Genomic DNA, 15,277 nt, shown 5'->3' with positions numbered 1-15,277 from the left:
GCACAAGTGTGATTTATGAGTTCCTACTGCACCGTATTTATATCACTCTTTGTCTCTTTCTCTTTCAGTCTTGACAGAGGTTCATACACAAAAGGTTCGCCTCAAATTCGCATAGGCAGGAACTCTGAGGATAACACTTTCCTCTGGAGGAAGAACTCTGAAACAGATCTGTGAAGGAATTATTTAAAGATACAGAAGAACCAGCACAAACATCCTCTTTTGTAATATAGTACTGATTCGTAACAGTATTTTTTTTAAAATATTTCCTGTGTAAGGATTTAAATCAGAACAGCTGGAAGTATTTTTCTTAAAACTGAAACACTTTGGTGGTACTGAATTTTAATAAGGGCTGACACGGGGTATGTTGGAGCTTCATCCACATGAGTTCTTGCAGAAAACAAAAGGGCTACTCAAGGTCATCTTAATGCAGTTTTTATGGGACATTAATACTTTAAGAATGTATATGCTAATAATTTATAAAAAACTGTCCAACTAAAGATGTTTTATCATAAAAGATGTCCAGGATACAGTAGATTTGTAGAATACAGATGGTGTTCCCCATAGTTTTTATTTTTATGTTTTATCTTCTCTTCCAAATAATCCCAAATACAAACCAGCCTCTCTTCTGATAGTACTGTTTTTAATATTGTAATTTTTTATGTTCCTTGTAGAATTAAAATCCCAACTACTGGAATCTTAAGATTAAAACATACTGTAGTGGAGGTACTGCATTTGAAGGCGAGTTAAGGCGATACACATGAGAAATCCCACTTAACTTATAGTGATCAAAAGGGCTACTAAAGGCCATCGGTGCACAGTTATTTGCAGGTATTTATTTTATATTTATGGGCATATAAATTATTTAAAAAGCATCCATCCAAGGCTGCATATTCACAGAACACAACCAGAAGATCATGTAAGAATGCCATGTTTGTTTCAGTATGGTAAGAAGTAAATGGTTTAACACCATACGGACTGGAACTTTTTTCCTTTTCTTCCTTCTTCCTTTTTCTATATTTATTATATTTAAACTCTCTGCAAATGAATTTGCTGTTTGAACATTAAGTATGGCTTTACCATTTAACTTCCCCATTTGTGCAAATTTGACGATATTCTTTCAGTGGTCTGTATCCACTCAGCTGTCTTTTCCCTGTTTAAGGGAGATGTAGATGTATTATACCTGTATGTAGCTCTACCTCTTATGTTTCTGTAGGTGCCAGGCATTATATATTCAGCACATCTGTTGTGCAAATTATTATTTTTTTTTTATCAAACACTGATTTATTTTATTGTTTTTTTTCAACTGGCACTGCATAGGATCTCTGAATCTCTTCTTTGAGTTCCTTTTTGCTCTGTGACACTTAAGATATTGTATTTTTTTGTTTGTCAACGTGAAATAATTATGTATGAATTTGCAGTGTTTTAAAGGGTAAATCCACCAATTAACATTTTTGTCCCAAAAGCAAAAAAACATTTGAGATTTTTTTTCCACCAGTTTCTCGCTTTCTTTTTTTTTTTTTTCTTGGCTTTCAGTTTCCCCCCAAATTCAATACATGAAACGTGCTAAGGTTGGGGGGAAGGGATGGCCTGTATTGTTCTCCCACACTTGACTGTGAACTAAACCCTAAAAGCCTATTTGAATATTCCTTTTTAAAATGTGACCATATTTAAAAGCTGTTGTGATAAATGTGATTAATTTTCAATCTTTGAGGAAATTCTTGTTTGTTTTTTAATCATGTAATGTGTGTGTTTTTATAAAATGCAAATCAACCAACAATCACTGTGAGGCAATGCAACGTTGTGACTTCCAGTCCTGGAAGAACTACCGCTTTATAGTATACAGGGTAAAAAAATGTTTGAGCAACAGCTTCATTTTAAAATTCATATTCTTCTTTGACACTATTTTTAATGCATCATTATCTAAATTCCATTTAGTGACAGATTGACGTCTTAATCTTTTCTATGTTAATCATTGTTCTGTGTTACACACTGTAACTTAAACTGATTCAGTTGATTTAAGATATTAATTCATATATGAATGTAATACATCTCAGTCATTTGAAATGCATATAAGGACATGAACAATCAGCACTGCTTCTGATTTGTAGTGCAAAGAAGGGCTTTAATGAATGCTTTCACAATCACATCAATATGCTGTCAAGATGTGAAGCACAAGACTGAAGTTGCTTCCAGTCAATGCTTTGAACCAAAAATCAAAAACCACATTGTCTTCCACTTTGTTCTGTGATCTGTATATCTTGACTTTTTGACACTCTGGTTCTGATTCCGCAATTAATGTCATATTTTTGATGTTAAACCAATTTTATACAAGCATCTTATGTGCTCAATAACCATAGATTACTCAGAAGGAAGCAGATGGTGGTGTTTTTTGTGGAGTAGTGTTTTGAATGAGAGCAATAAAACAATCCAAATGATTCTTAATTATATTGTTTTGTTGTGTTTTTCTTTAAATCATTCAAGTTTGGTCCAAGAGTTTGGACCATGCAGCTCCTACAGGCTGGGTTTTCAAAAGACTAAGAGAACTTGAAACAGTGTTGAAGTCTGACGTGGACAGTATGATCAGCACTACATCACGGATGGATTACTGAAGAGGCCTGCCGGGCACAGGCCCATAGACCCTAAGTGTCAGGGGCCCTGGCCTTCACCTGCAAAATGTCACTCAGAGATGTACCGACCTGGAAGAGACTCAAAATGACCACAAAGAGACACAAAACAACAACAGAGATGCAAAACAGCTGCAAAGGGAGACTCAAATATGACAAAGGGGGCAAAACAACCACAAAGAGACAAAAATGACTATAAGAAGAAACAAAACAACTACAAAGGGAGTCCAAATGAACCAAAAGACACAAAAAATGACTACAAAGAGACACAAAGCAAATGCAGTGTGACTCAAAATGACCTCAAAGACACAAAATAACTAAAAAGAAAAGCAAAAAGACTACAAAGACTTAAAATGACCATAAAGAGACACATAACTATAAAGAGAATGACTACAGAGACAAAGACATAAACAACAATGAAGAGACTTCATATGACTACAAAGAGACACATAACCACAGACAGATGCATAAGGGCTACAGAGAGAGATGCAAAATACCAAAAAGAACTGTAAGGTCTGTGTGTCTTGCTCCAGTGTAGCAGCGGTGGGACATTCTGCATGTCTGTGCTCGGGCCCACCGTATCATTATTTTCCCATGCACTACACACACATGGTTTTATTCAAGCTTACATATCAGTTAAGATCACAGGGTGTTTTTAGACTTCTGCTAACAACAAAGGTGATAGGAATATTGACTATCTGGTTGGGGAGATGCAGACACGTGGAGTGCGTGTGTGTTTTTTAAGTAGATGAATTGGGTTGAATTCAAGAGCTCAGAGATAAGCCGTGTTCAGTCTCACAGCAAAGATAAGAAAGGATGGCTGCATAGTTTCCACGATCACAGGACTTGGGCCGGCTGTAATGAAACTAATTGGCTCATTACTATGAGTCACTGTGTTCTTGTCATTGCCACAAGGAAAAAAAATGTGTAATAATTAACTCCTCTGGTGTGGGAGAGAATATCAATGTTTTTTTTCCCCTGACATTCACTCAGGCTAATGCTCCTGGATATTATATGTGTTGCCCGAGTGACTGAATATGTGTGATGGTCAAAGCTCAGAAAGGGTTACCCGACTGGCTTGTCCTTAAAAACATCCTGAAACGTCTGCATCCATTCATCACATAACAGCTGAGGGCTCACACAAGCATCATAAATCCAACATCACATTCTGTTGAATACTGCAAATGTCATGTATCCACATTTTACCATGTAAACAAAACTAAATAGCAAATGCATAAGCAGCAGATAATGCTTGAGCCCCCACATGGTGTTTAATCCCAAGATGTGTTATTTTTTGACTCAAGGGGGCAGTAGTGTCTCTTTTCAAAAAGGCACATGCACGTGTTATAATCAGGTTTTTCTGTTTGGGTTCATGTTTAAGACCATTTCTGCTCACAGCTGTTGCAATGGCATCAATTGTTACCGTATGTTCTGCTCAGTAGCAAGCCCGGTTCTAGGCAGGCATATATGAGGGGGCAGTCATAAATGTAAAGGGGGCATCATACTCCAGCACATTTTTGCCATAGGTAGAGCTGACAAATAAAGGTCACTCACTCACTCACTCGCAGGATGTGGGGTAGTTTATTAAAAGTGTTAGAGCTGTAGCTTCTTTCCCTACAGCTCTAACACTCTTAATAAACTGACAAGGCACCCTCTGGCTTTCCACACTCACTGTACATCCCCTTCCCATGACATGGTCTCCAAGGTTCATAACAATTCCCTGTGATTGTCTCTCCAGACTCGGCTCGTTGTGTCATTTCTCAGGTGAGGGGAGCCATTAGTGTTTTCCCTCTGGGTGTTTTTTTTCTAAATAAAATGTCTACTTCCTTGCCAGCCAAGGCAATCATGGATGTCACAGTTAATAAAATCAGTCTGTATTTTTGAGTTAATTGGCTGTCTGCCACTAGTTCTGCATTTTATGTTGGTGTGTGTGTGTAAATTAATAATTCCCTACACTCTGGTGCAAGGGACATAATGTTAAAAGAAAAGTGTTGGAGGAGTGATGTTTGAAGACTTCTTGATGGTGGTTCACACTTTTCTGCCACACAGTGTGAATGCTATGTAATTATACTACCACTGCCATGAGTGAAAGTATTGCCAATTGTATGCATGTGCAATCCAAATGAAGCAAAGCATCCACTGTGAAAAATATGTTACAATTAGCTCTCAGGGGGAGCTAATAAGATGAGGAGTGGGACTTTGGGAGACAATTTAATAATGAGGTAAACGGAGCAGAAAACCACGCTGCAAAAAATTCTCTTTTCATGACGCCGCCTGCAATTATTGATCTATTTAAACTCTAAAGTCATGTTATTAGAAAGTTTTAGTTAGTTAGTGTGTAGTGGCCTGCCTCCTTAATGGAGCCTCTTTTCCTCTGGAAAACAAAAATGAGGTGATTATTTTTTTCTGTGATTTTAATACACCTTTGGTGTTTTACCGTTCTGGTGTGTAAGCTAACAGTAATAATAGGTATACAGCAAAATTGTAGGGTTAAGCTGAATACTAGGATGAAACAAGCATCCAGTATGGATTATGTACTTTTTATGAGTAAGAGTATCATCCAATTAAAATATATCAATATCTGCACTTGTGAATCTTTTTGAGCCCAGTGGCCTCATATGACAGACCCTGAAACTGTAATTACATGGCTTGGCTGCTGTGAAAACTGGCTGCAAAGCCCAGCAACCTTCCTTGGGGCCTGAACAACCCATACCCATTTCAGTCTTAAAATAACAACTTCCAGTGGGCTGGGGTTTATAAATGGCACATCTAATAGGGTGGAATTGATGTCTTCTACTACCGTCTGCTGCCCAAAATTTCAATAAAAAGATTAATTAAAAAAAAAAACAAAAAAAACAACAACTTCCTGTTAGCTCCCACCCACTTCCGGTTAACCCCATCCACGTTCGATTTAAAGAGCCCAGTCTCACTCTCGAAATCCGGCACTTGGGCAGGGACTTGCGGCGCCAGAAACCAATGAAAAAGGCATCCGTTAATGTTGGCATGATACGCAGCTGGTGGCAGTTAGCCTATAGTTTAATGGCGCTCAGCAGCGTCAGGGGGTAACGTGGTGGGACAATGACGAAAGTTAAGGCGACGAAAGTCCGAATGTGGTTGGCGGGAGGGGTGGTGGACGGGCTCAACAAATACTGACCTTGACCCGAGAGAGCGATGTTCGTGTCCTGTACGATTCTAAAGCCAAACCCTGCTGTTTTTTTGTTTTTGTTGCCTAAACCCAATCATGTGTGTTTGTTGTTGAAGAAAAAAAATTTGCAGTGTTGTACCAACGTAAATTTCCCGTAAAAACGTAAGTGTATCTTGAACTTAACACAGTGTCCCAGTACAGCAACAACCAACGCACCTAGTGAACCTTGCACATCGTATGTAGATGTGGAAAGTCTATGACCAAATCGTCAATATGTGACGAGGTCGGAGTGAGAATGTATTGATTTAAATTCTGCCCATTCTAAGTACGGACACAGATAGAGGTAATTTAGTTGGTTGGACAGATAGCGATACAGATAATGGTGTACTTGCTCATTCATACACAATTGTTTCATTTCTTTATGCATTCTGGTGAGTTTCTATGCACTGATTTGTGGCTTTTCTGCATCGCTTTATGAAGTACATGTCTTAAATAAAAGTCGTCTGCTATTTTGAGAGAAATGCACCGTCTAAATATTAAAGGTTACATTTCCCTTGTGCCCCCGCTTAGGTCTACATCTATGCATCTATGCATCTTAAAGTAAATATGATGTCCAGATGTTATGATCTGCTTTTCTGACTTATGATATAATCATATTGATGATTAGACAACAGTTTGATTTATCGTCTCATATTTCTGACTGATGAATAGGGCTATTGCTATTTTAGTCATACCTAACTTCGTAACCTATACTTTTCATTTTCCTGTCCGAAATGGACTCCTGTAAAAGAAAATTAGGGTCCCAGGTGAGGGACTCTCATGCTCACAATGGTCATTAATAAACCCCCACAGATACAGGGAGAACATGCAAACTCCACAAAGAAAGACTCCAGCTGGATGGCTGGTTCAATCTAATGACTCTCCTGCTGTTAGGCAACACACTGCTGATAAAAATAGAGTGGCCCAGCATAACATCTCCTGCAGAGGTCAGTCAGGTGAATTGTAATAATGAGTTTTGAACGACATATGGGACATCAGCATTTTTTATCCGAGGGCACAGAGCCCTGTTAGAAAATGTGAACGGCTAATAGCCTTGGGGATGGAGAGGAAGAAAGGGATTATTTAATGCTTTGATAGACAAAGGGCATATTCTTATTTATTTTTAGTAACATTTAAATAATTCCAGATCATTTACTCTCCCTTAATTCCACATTACACAGAAAGGAATTCAGCAAGCTATCACTGTGAATGCAGAATGGACAATTTGTTGTTGATGATGAATACTACACAACAGCCTTGCAATTAATACTACAAAACAGAAAAAGATTATTTGTATATAAATTACTCACCCCATGTTTTGCTGAATTCAAGCAGAAAACATTCTTCCCCTAACATGCCTCCACAGTAAATGAAGAATCCCAAAGTTAAGCAGAGTAAGTAATAAGCTATTAAGCAGAGTTTAATTGCAGGCACTACTCATCCATGCATCAGACTTTTTTTTTTTTTTATTAGCAAAAATGCATGTGTTTGGGAAGTACTGAGCTGACTGAATAAATTGACTTGGATTATACAGCACAAGCTGTGTGGCAGTTTGTACACAGATGTTTGGATGTAGCTTTGCTGTAGTTTAACATGGCCCCCAGTTACTCCAGTTCATCAAGAATTTTCCCAGTTTTTGTATTCTCTGTTTACCATGGAGGCATTTAATGAATACAATGACTTTGACCTGGACAAATAAGGGTTTAATGACTGCCCAGGTATAACAGACTCCCTTTCCTGCCTTACTGTTTTCATAAGGACAATCATGGCAGAATAAACTCACTGATTTAACACTCTCTGATGAGATGAAATGAAAAAAATATATAACTTGCTGGAAATTGTTAATTCCTTTTTAATTAATGACTTTGTTGATTTTTTATATTCTCTGTATGTGTGTGTGTATGAAAGAACATTTGGTATTATTATTATTATCTGACAACATTTGGGCCCAAATAATTGGCCAAACAATGAGCCAAAAAATAAAAAATGCAAAGATGGGAAAAGTTGAGCATAGGAGAATTTTTTGATAAGAGCCTCCTATTACACAAAAACACACACAGTCACACACAGTCACACACACACACACACACACACACACACACACACCACCATCTGCCCCTCAGTGACAAGGAGTCAGTGTACAGTACATAATGCATATGATATCCATGTAACATTCATGTCACAGAACACCTCCGCATATGTATTGCTCCCAGCACCTGCACCGCCCCTCACATGAATGAATCTTATTTTCTCCCTGCCATCTATAAGCACTACAGCAGTCTCTGCCCGGCAGGCGGACTGAGCAGATGCACAGGGTCTCACATAGGGATGAGAGCGCACAGCTTAATGCTCCAACTGGAATTTCTGGATAAATAACATCTGAAAAGACAGAAGAAAGGAATATACTGTTTTCTATAAGGTAAGAAAATAAGTGTCTCGTATAAAATTATTTGGCAAACTTCAGAAATTGTTAATGTATTATAATAATCTCCCTCTGGAATATTTTTTCTCCGTCCATCACATCCCCCAGACTTATTATTTATGCATACACTACTAGATCTACTTTTATTAGTTAACTGTGAAGATAATAAGGCTACATGACTGCACACTGATTTGACTTTTGTCAGAAAAATAAAGACATTTTCCAATAAGTGAGGTATTGTAAAGACTGATATGAACAAAATACCCACCAGACATGACTTTTAAAAGTATAATAAGTACAATAATTTATGTAAGAGCACATTTTCTATTGTGTTACAGTGGTCTCCTTGGTCCTGGATGTATTTTATTGCATTTGGGGAATTAGCTCCAACATCTTCTCAGTCATCCGTGTAATTGTTACAAGAGTTTCTCATCTAATCCACAGAGGGGTTTGAATCTCAGATGTTTGCTAGACTTAGATTATATTATTCAGTTCTTGATTGGTGTTTGCTTTAGTATAATAAGCTGCACAATGAACAAAATTGTATGGGCAAGGAACTATAAGTAGCAGAGCAGCTGTAATCAAATATTCTCTTTTACTCCGGCTATCAGGCAAATTCTATTAGATGTAATGTTTTCTTTAAAAATCAATTTTTTTTTCATATTTTTCCTCTTAGTGGCAGTGTTGGAGATATCAGCTGTAGAAATGTCTGCCTTCTCTCCAATATAATGGAACAAGATGGCACACGGCTTGTGGCAGCGTGAGATGTAAACATTAATGGCATCTACCTCGGCTGAGCTGTAATGTTAGCTAGCTTAGCGGTGCTAGGTGAGCTAGCAGTAGATGCACACTTCTTCTGCACTGTGATACAGTTGAAGGTTGTAGTTTGGTAGAATGAAAATAGTTCCTACATGAAACTGTTCACAACAAGGTCTGTGGATTATCTTGAGTAAGCGGGTCCTGATTTCTGTAAAGAGACATTGCTGCTGAGTTGTTGTTGTTTTTTTTTTTTTTTTTTACATTTTCTTTAATTTTTTTCTCTGCACGGTTTTATAGGTCACAATATTTTTTGGTGCACACCATTTTCTACTTTTGCCTGCATGCACACTTTTAGTATGGATCCTACACACTGTTTTATAAATGAGAACCCAGGTCATGATTTCTAGAAAGAGACGTTGCTGTTGATTTTTTCAAATGTATTTGTTGGTGCTTTGAGCACCACAAAGTGTGGTGTGCCATCTAGTCCCATTGTACTGGAGAGAAGGCAGACATCTCTACAGCTGATATTTCCAACACTCTGCAACTCACACCAAAACAATCTAGACTGATAAATAGCAAAACAGGTAAGAGGAAAAATGTGTATTTTTGATTTTGGGCTGGACTGTCCCTTTAAATACGCAATCAAGTGTGAAATTGAAATTAGATTACATGATGGAGAAATTACTTATTAAATAGTAATTATTAATTCATCATATTAACTACATCAATTCAACATTCATCACTGAGTTGCCCTGGCCTATCTGTTTATAACAGTGAAAAAATGTTCACACAGGGATTGGACAGTCTTTTAGATACACAGTAGATGTTGAGCTTCAAGACGTGAACACATCATATGAAAAAATAAAACACAAGTTTATTCGATTTAATTCAAGTCATCCTTCTGCAAAGAGCACAAGCTCAGTCTTGTGGAAAATGCTCCATCCATCAAGGTGTGTAAAATCTACCAATCACATATATGTCACAAATAGTTTGAGATCAATTATAACCTCATTTCATCCCAGAATACTAGACGGGATGATTGATGCAACCAATCTGCCACGCTTTGCCACTTCTCTCAGAACAGATTGGTGATTTTGCTCAGCATTATATTGGGGGTGTGTGAGAGACTATACACATGACTAGTCAATCCACCCACAATAATCAAAAACCAAAGGAGCTGGCTTATTGATTTTGTTTTTTGTAATTGATTCCTTCTTCTGCTCCACATGATTACACTCCTACTGGGAAGAAGTATGTTTTAATGTGTTCTTTTACAATGAACATATGCACTTACGTACTGAGTACACAATGTAATAGCTTACCCATCATTATACCACTGCCTGTCTTTATGTCTCTGTCTCTATTACACCCAGATATCACCATGACCCAGAACCTAGATCTTAACACCAGCTGGGTGGGGGGACCAAACCCATCTAATTTCTCAAGATTGCAGGAAAACCCTGTGACCCACCAGAACATCACCTATGTTGACTTCTACCTCCACAAGCCATCTGTGGCTGCAATCTTCACCGTCTCCTACCTGTTCATATTCCTGGTGTGCATGGTGGGCAACGGCGTGGTGTGTTTCATTGTGCTGCGCAGCAAGAACATGCGTACGGTCACCAACCTGTTTATTCTCAACCTCGCCATCAGTGACCTGCTGGTTGGCATCTTCTGCATGCCAACCACGCTGGTGGACAACATCATAACAGGTCTTTTTTTTTGTAGTTCCAATTGTTCTCTCTTTAATGATATGCCAACGCTGGGTTATATATAATATGAAAATATTATACTCAACTTTCTCTAAAGTGCAGGAAATCAAGTCTAATTGTTTTTAGCCATTAGGAGCAAGAAGTCATATCGAAAAGTCGATATGTGACAAGATCGGAGTGAGAATGTGCTGGGCAAATTTACAAGTTCTGATAATCTCAAATGAACAGTGCTTGCATGATTTTTGAAGCCTAAATTCAATTGCCGGAAGTAAAATGCTAACGGTAAAAAGCTAGTATTCAGTGTGTTGATGCTGCATAGTCTCAATTAGCCACTAGTTAGCAACCACCTTTTTTAAGGCACACAAAACCTTCAAAAATTTCAAGTAGGGTACTTACTGATGTATTTTATGTCATAGAACAAAATGTGAAAGTCTCTTAAGCTTGACTTAATGAGAGACCTTATTTCTAACCAAAAAACAACAACACAAAATCCACTGACTTCAAGACGAGGCAACCAAGAGTTATAAAATGCTGCCTCATTTCTGGGTCATTCCTGCATATTTGCATCATCACTGTAGCCGAAATATTTTTGTAACACAGAATAGTGGCACTTTCTACTGTGAAGAATGCCCAAAAAATCTTTTAAACACAACTGAACCTGTTCCAGCAGGATAATGATCTGACATTGTGGAGAAATTTACAACACCAGCAACAGTTTACATGTTTACCTGATGCTAGCATGAAGCTTCATGTAGCAGTGTAGGCTACATAATGTAGCGCTTATGTAGCATGCCTGGTGCGGATGACCATATAAAGAAATCCGCCATACTATGACCAGAGGTGTAGTGGTGGTTGATGAGGTGGGTGCACTACTAGGTAGATGAGTAGGTTACTGAGGAGGAAGTTAGTATACTCTCCCATATATTACAAGGGCTATTTGGCTGATAGGTGGGTATACGGTAAATGGCCAGAAAAAGAAGTGGTTATATCCCGCATACCTGCATATACTCCCCACTACACCACTGACTATGACATCATACTGTGAAAAAAGTGAAAAACTGTTGGAAAGGAAGTGTTGAGAACAGAAGGACACCTGTGGTTTTTTTCACTGATACATTCCCTTCAAATTAGTCATGCAGTCTGCTTTCTTTTCTTTTCTTCTCTTTTTTGTCTTTTCCACAGGATGGCCATTTGGTAGCATAGTGTGTAAGCTAAGCGGTATGGTTCAAGGAATTTCCGTGTCAGCATCTGTCTTTACTCTAGTGGCAATTGCTGTTGACAGGTGAGGGTTGCAATAGTATTACTGGTTATTATATGCTCATAAAAGACTTCTTTTCCTTTATACATTTCCTCCAATCCCCTTTGTGTCAGGTTCCGCTGCATTGTCTACCCTTTCAAGCAGAAGCTGACCATCGCCACCTCAAAGCTAATTATCCTCATTATATGGGTCCTAGCTGTGTCCATTATGTGTCCCTCTGGGGTCATGCTCCAAGTCACAAAGGAGCAGAGAGTGCGAATTGTCCTTGGTAGCAACAACACTCGCCCCTTCTACTGGTGTAGGGAAAATTGGCCCAATCAGGAAATGAGGAAAATCTACACCACCGTCCTGTTTGCCAACATCTACCTCGCTCCTCTCAGCCTTATCGTCATCATGTATGCCCGCATTGGCTTCACCCTCTCCAAGACAGCTATTCTTCAGGTGAGGGGCAGTGGAAGTATGTCTGAACAGGGTGGAGACAACAGCAAATCTAGCATGGAGGGTCGTCACACAATTTTGAAGAAAAAGAATCGGGTGATAATGATGCTGCTGGTTGTAGCTCTGCTCTTCATCTTATCCTGGCTCCCTCTGTGGACGCTGATGATGCTGAGCGACTACACCAGCCTGACAGAACACCAATATCGTGTTATTAACATCTACGTGTATCCCTTAGCTCACTGGTTGGCCTTCTTCAACAGCAGTGTCAACCCAATCATCTATGGGTTCTTCAACGAGAATTTTCGTAAAGGCTTTCAAGCTGCTTTCAAATTCCAGCTGTGCTGTGAGAGCAATGGGCACCAGAAGACCTACTCGTACCGAATCCGAGGGAATGCTGTACTCCCGGTCCAGCCTGCTGTCCTCAGTAGATCAGGCTCAAGAGCCAGTTCAGTGTTAAGGAAGAATGGGAAGTGCTCATGTCAGGAAGGAGGGAGCTTGGCTGCTAAAAGTCATATCAAAGAACAGGACCTGATCATGGAGGACCTGGAAATGGTGTCTCAGATTTAGACAGAATGAGACACTGCATGAACACTTCCAGAGGACCTGAGGCTGCTGGTAGATTATGTATTGCATTTCTAAGACAATGAAAAACAGGCATCAGAAATACATGAATGTACTATATGTGTATATTTGCTCCAAGTGAATGTCAGCCTATTCTCATCCCCAGGTTGCCAAATACCAATGCTTTGTCATGTTCCACAGTGTGTGATATTGACGCCAAAGGCACCCATTAGCATCTTGATGAGACGCGTAAGGCTTTCAGTGATCTCTGTAAACCAATCTGCATCAGCAATGCTTGATGCTGAAGGCAACTGATGTAGTATAAGGAGTGAGAAAGTTCACGTTATCTGGGAGTGGATGGGTCACACAAAAACATGACTTTCATCCAGGAGAACGCAGTTTGTGTTGCCCACTGATGTCACTCGTGTTACGTTATGTGACAAAGCATCTGTATTTAACGACTTGGAAAAGAGAATGGAAGATGTATATACAACTAATTTGAAAAAGCAAATACAGGAATATGCCTGTATTGATGGGATCTAATTGCCAAAGATTTTTCATATTTCCAAACTTTATTTTACACCATATCAATGAATTTAGTTTACTTTTAAATAAAGTCTCTACTGATTGAAATAGACTTTAAACATGAACATATATATTATTTTACATATGTATTTTCTACAGCCCTGTCTCCTAAAAATTATGTTTATTTACAAATAACTTGAAACAGCAAATTTTTGAAGGAAACAAGTGAATTACATTTTCTATTAGCGTAATGAGGAAATATTGCTAATTACACACTTGCCAAGTCACAAAAATGTTGATACAGTTCAGCAATACACTATCCAGTAACCACAGCATTATTTTTTAATTACCCCTTTATTACCCCCCCATTAAAGCAGTTGGTTTTGGTGGCATTCCAGGCAAAAACCACGCACTATAAAGATGGTTACATTGCTGAAGAGTTGGCAGTGCAAACCTGTTGCTTTGCTGTTTTGTAGTTGTATTTTTGATGAACCTTACCATGATGATTGTTTATATTGTGTGTTTGTTGTGCACATATTGTAAACCTATCAAACTTTGTCAACTCTCTCTGCAAACTCTCTGAGCAGGTGATGTAATACCCGTAAGATTTTCCTGAATGGCAATGTGGTGCAGTTCAATTAGGCTTTTATTCATAAGGGCACTGAGCATTACCCTTACCCCTGATAGTTTTTAATGTTTCAGGAAGAATGAAGGCCTATCTAGACATCTTGGACGATTGATGATACTGCGTTTAGAATAGCACATCTCTCAAGGGTGAAGTACAAGGTAGTGTGATGAGATATTGTGTCAACTTCCTCCAGTCAAAGTGCATGTTCTAATGCCTTGAGGTAGTTGCGCTGAGTTGATGGCTGTGACAAGCAGTAACAGGGGAACAGGATTGCAGGCTCAGCTGGAAAGCCTCCTGTTCTCTGCTTGCTCATGGGATGATTTGAAATTTGAACACTTTAAACTCTACCATGTCAAAGAGTAGAAATTTACATTTACTAGCACACTAGTAACTAATAGATAAGCATTAGGATTCTGGAAAAGAAGAAGCGTGTGGAGTCTCACCTGAAAGCACAGCATATAAATTGAGATGAGACTTACTAAGCCAACACGAAGCACAAATGCATAATATAATGCTTGATAGGCATTCAGAACCATTTGACCATGACATCTGTGCTTAACTACACATTACGTGTTTATATCATCATCAGAAAACCTTAACCAACAATAAACTTCCTCATTACAATATGTTCTGTACGGTATACTTGCATAATGATAGTATTCTTTTGTCATTGCCACAGAGGGTTACAGCTGTGTCAAGACAGCACTGTTGTAAAAATGATGGAATTTTCTTGATTATAAGGTGTGGGCTCTTTTTCCACACATAAGTACATTTTAATCCTCATAATTAGCTCAGGATGTTATTTAACAGTGCTTATACTGATACTGGAGCAGGATAACATGTACAGTTAAGAATCATGATTGTAAAATGTTAAATTTGCTGGAAATTCTTGTATTAACTTATTCTCATCGTTATTATAAAATCCAGTTTTTGTCACTATTAGTACTGAAATAATTGTCATTTTTAACTTTTCGTAGTCAGTATTTGGCAAGCTGCAGTATGTGATGTGTTTGTACCAAAATCTTTAAGGTATCTTATGGAGTTTTTTTGACCACTAGTGATGATACAGAACAATGTATTTTATGTGAGTCCCTCCTTTGTAGTTGTGTCTAAATGGTAACCCAGATTTGGAGAACTTGAGTGTGATTTCATATTCTATGTTTCAA

At 38.4% G+C, this 15,277-nt stretch overlaps 1 protein-coding gene and 1 pseudogene across 4 annotated transcripts in view; both read left to right on the top strand.

The window, feature by feature from the left end:
• Positions 1-2,442, top strand: part of LOC117269694 (electrogenic sodium bicarbonate cotransporter 1-like) — a 41,619-nt gene extending 39,177 nt beyond the window's left edge. For all 3 annotated transcript variants that reach the window (XM_033646920.2, XM_078162246.1, XM_033646925.2), the window contains one exon: positions 69-2,442. The gene's annotated coding sequence lies outside the window, so the exon portion shown is untranslated. The remainder of the gene's footprint in view (positions 1-68) is intronic.
• Positions 2,443-8,070: 5,628 nt separating this feature from the next.
• On the top strand, positions 8,071-15,050 carry LOC117269490 (neuropeptide FF receptor 2-like; annotated as a pseudogene). Its single transcript, XR_013488141.1, has 3 exons — positions 8,071-8,227; positions 10,363-10,701; positions 11,884-15,050. The product of XR_013488141.1 is annotated as a neuropeptide FF receptor 2-like (transcript).
• Positions 15,051-15,277: the final 227 nt, after the last annotated feature.

The sequence above is a fragment of the Epinephelus lanceolatus genome, chromosome 19 (genome assembly GCF_041903045.1).
Source record: "Epinephelus lanceolatus isolate andai-2023 chromosome 19, ASM4190304v1, whole genome shotgun sequence".
Lineage (NCBI taxonomy): Eukaryota > Metazoa > Chordata > Actinopteri > Perciformes > Serranidae > Epinephelus > Epinephelus lanceolatus.
The sequence above is the reverse complement of the archived record's forward strand: the minus strand, read 5'-3'. Positions and strand labels throughout refer to the sequence as shown.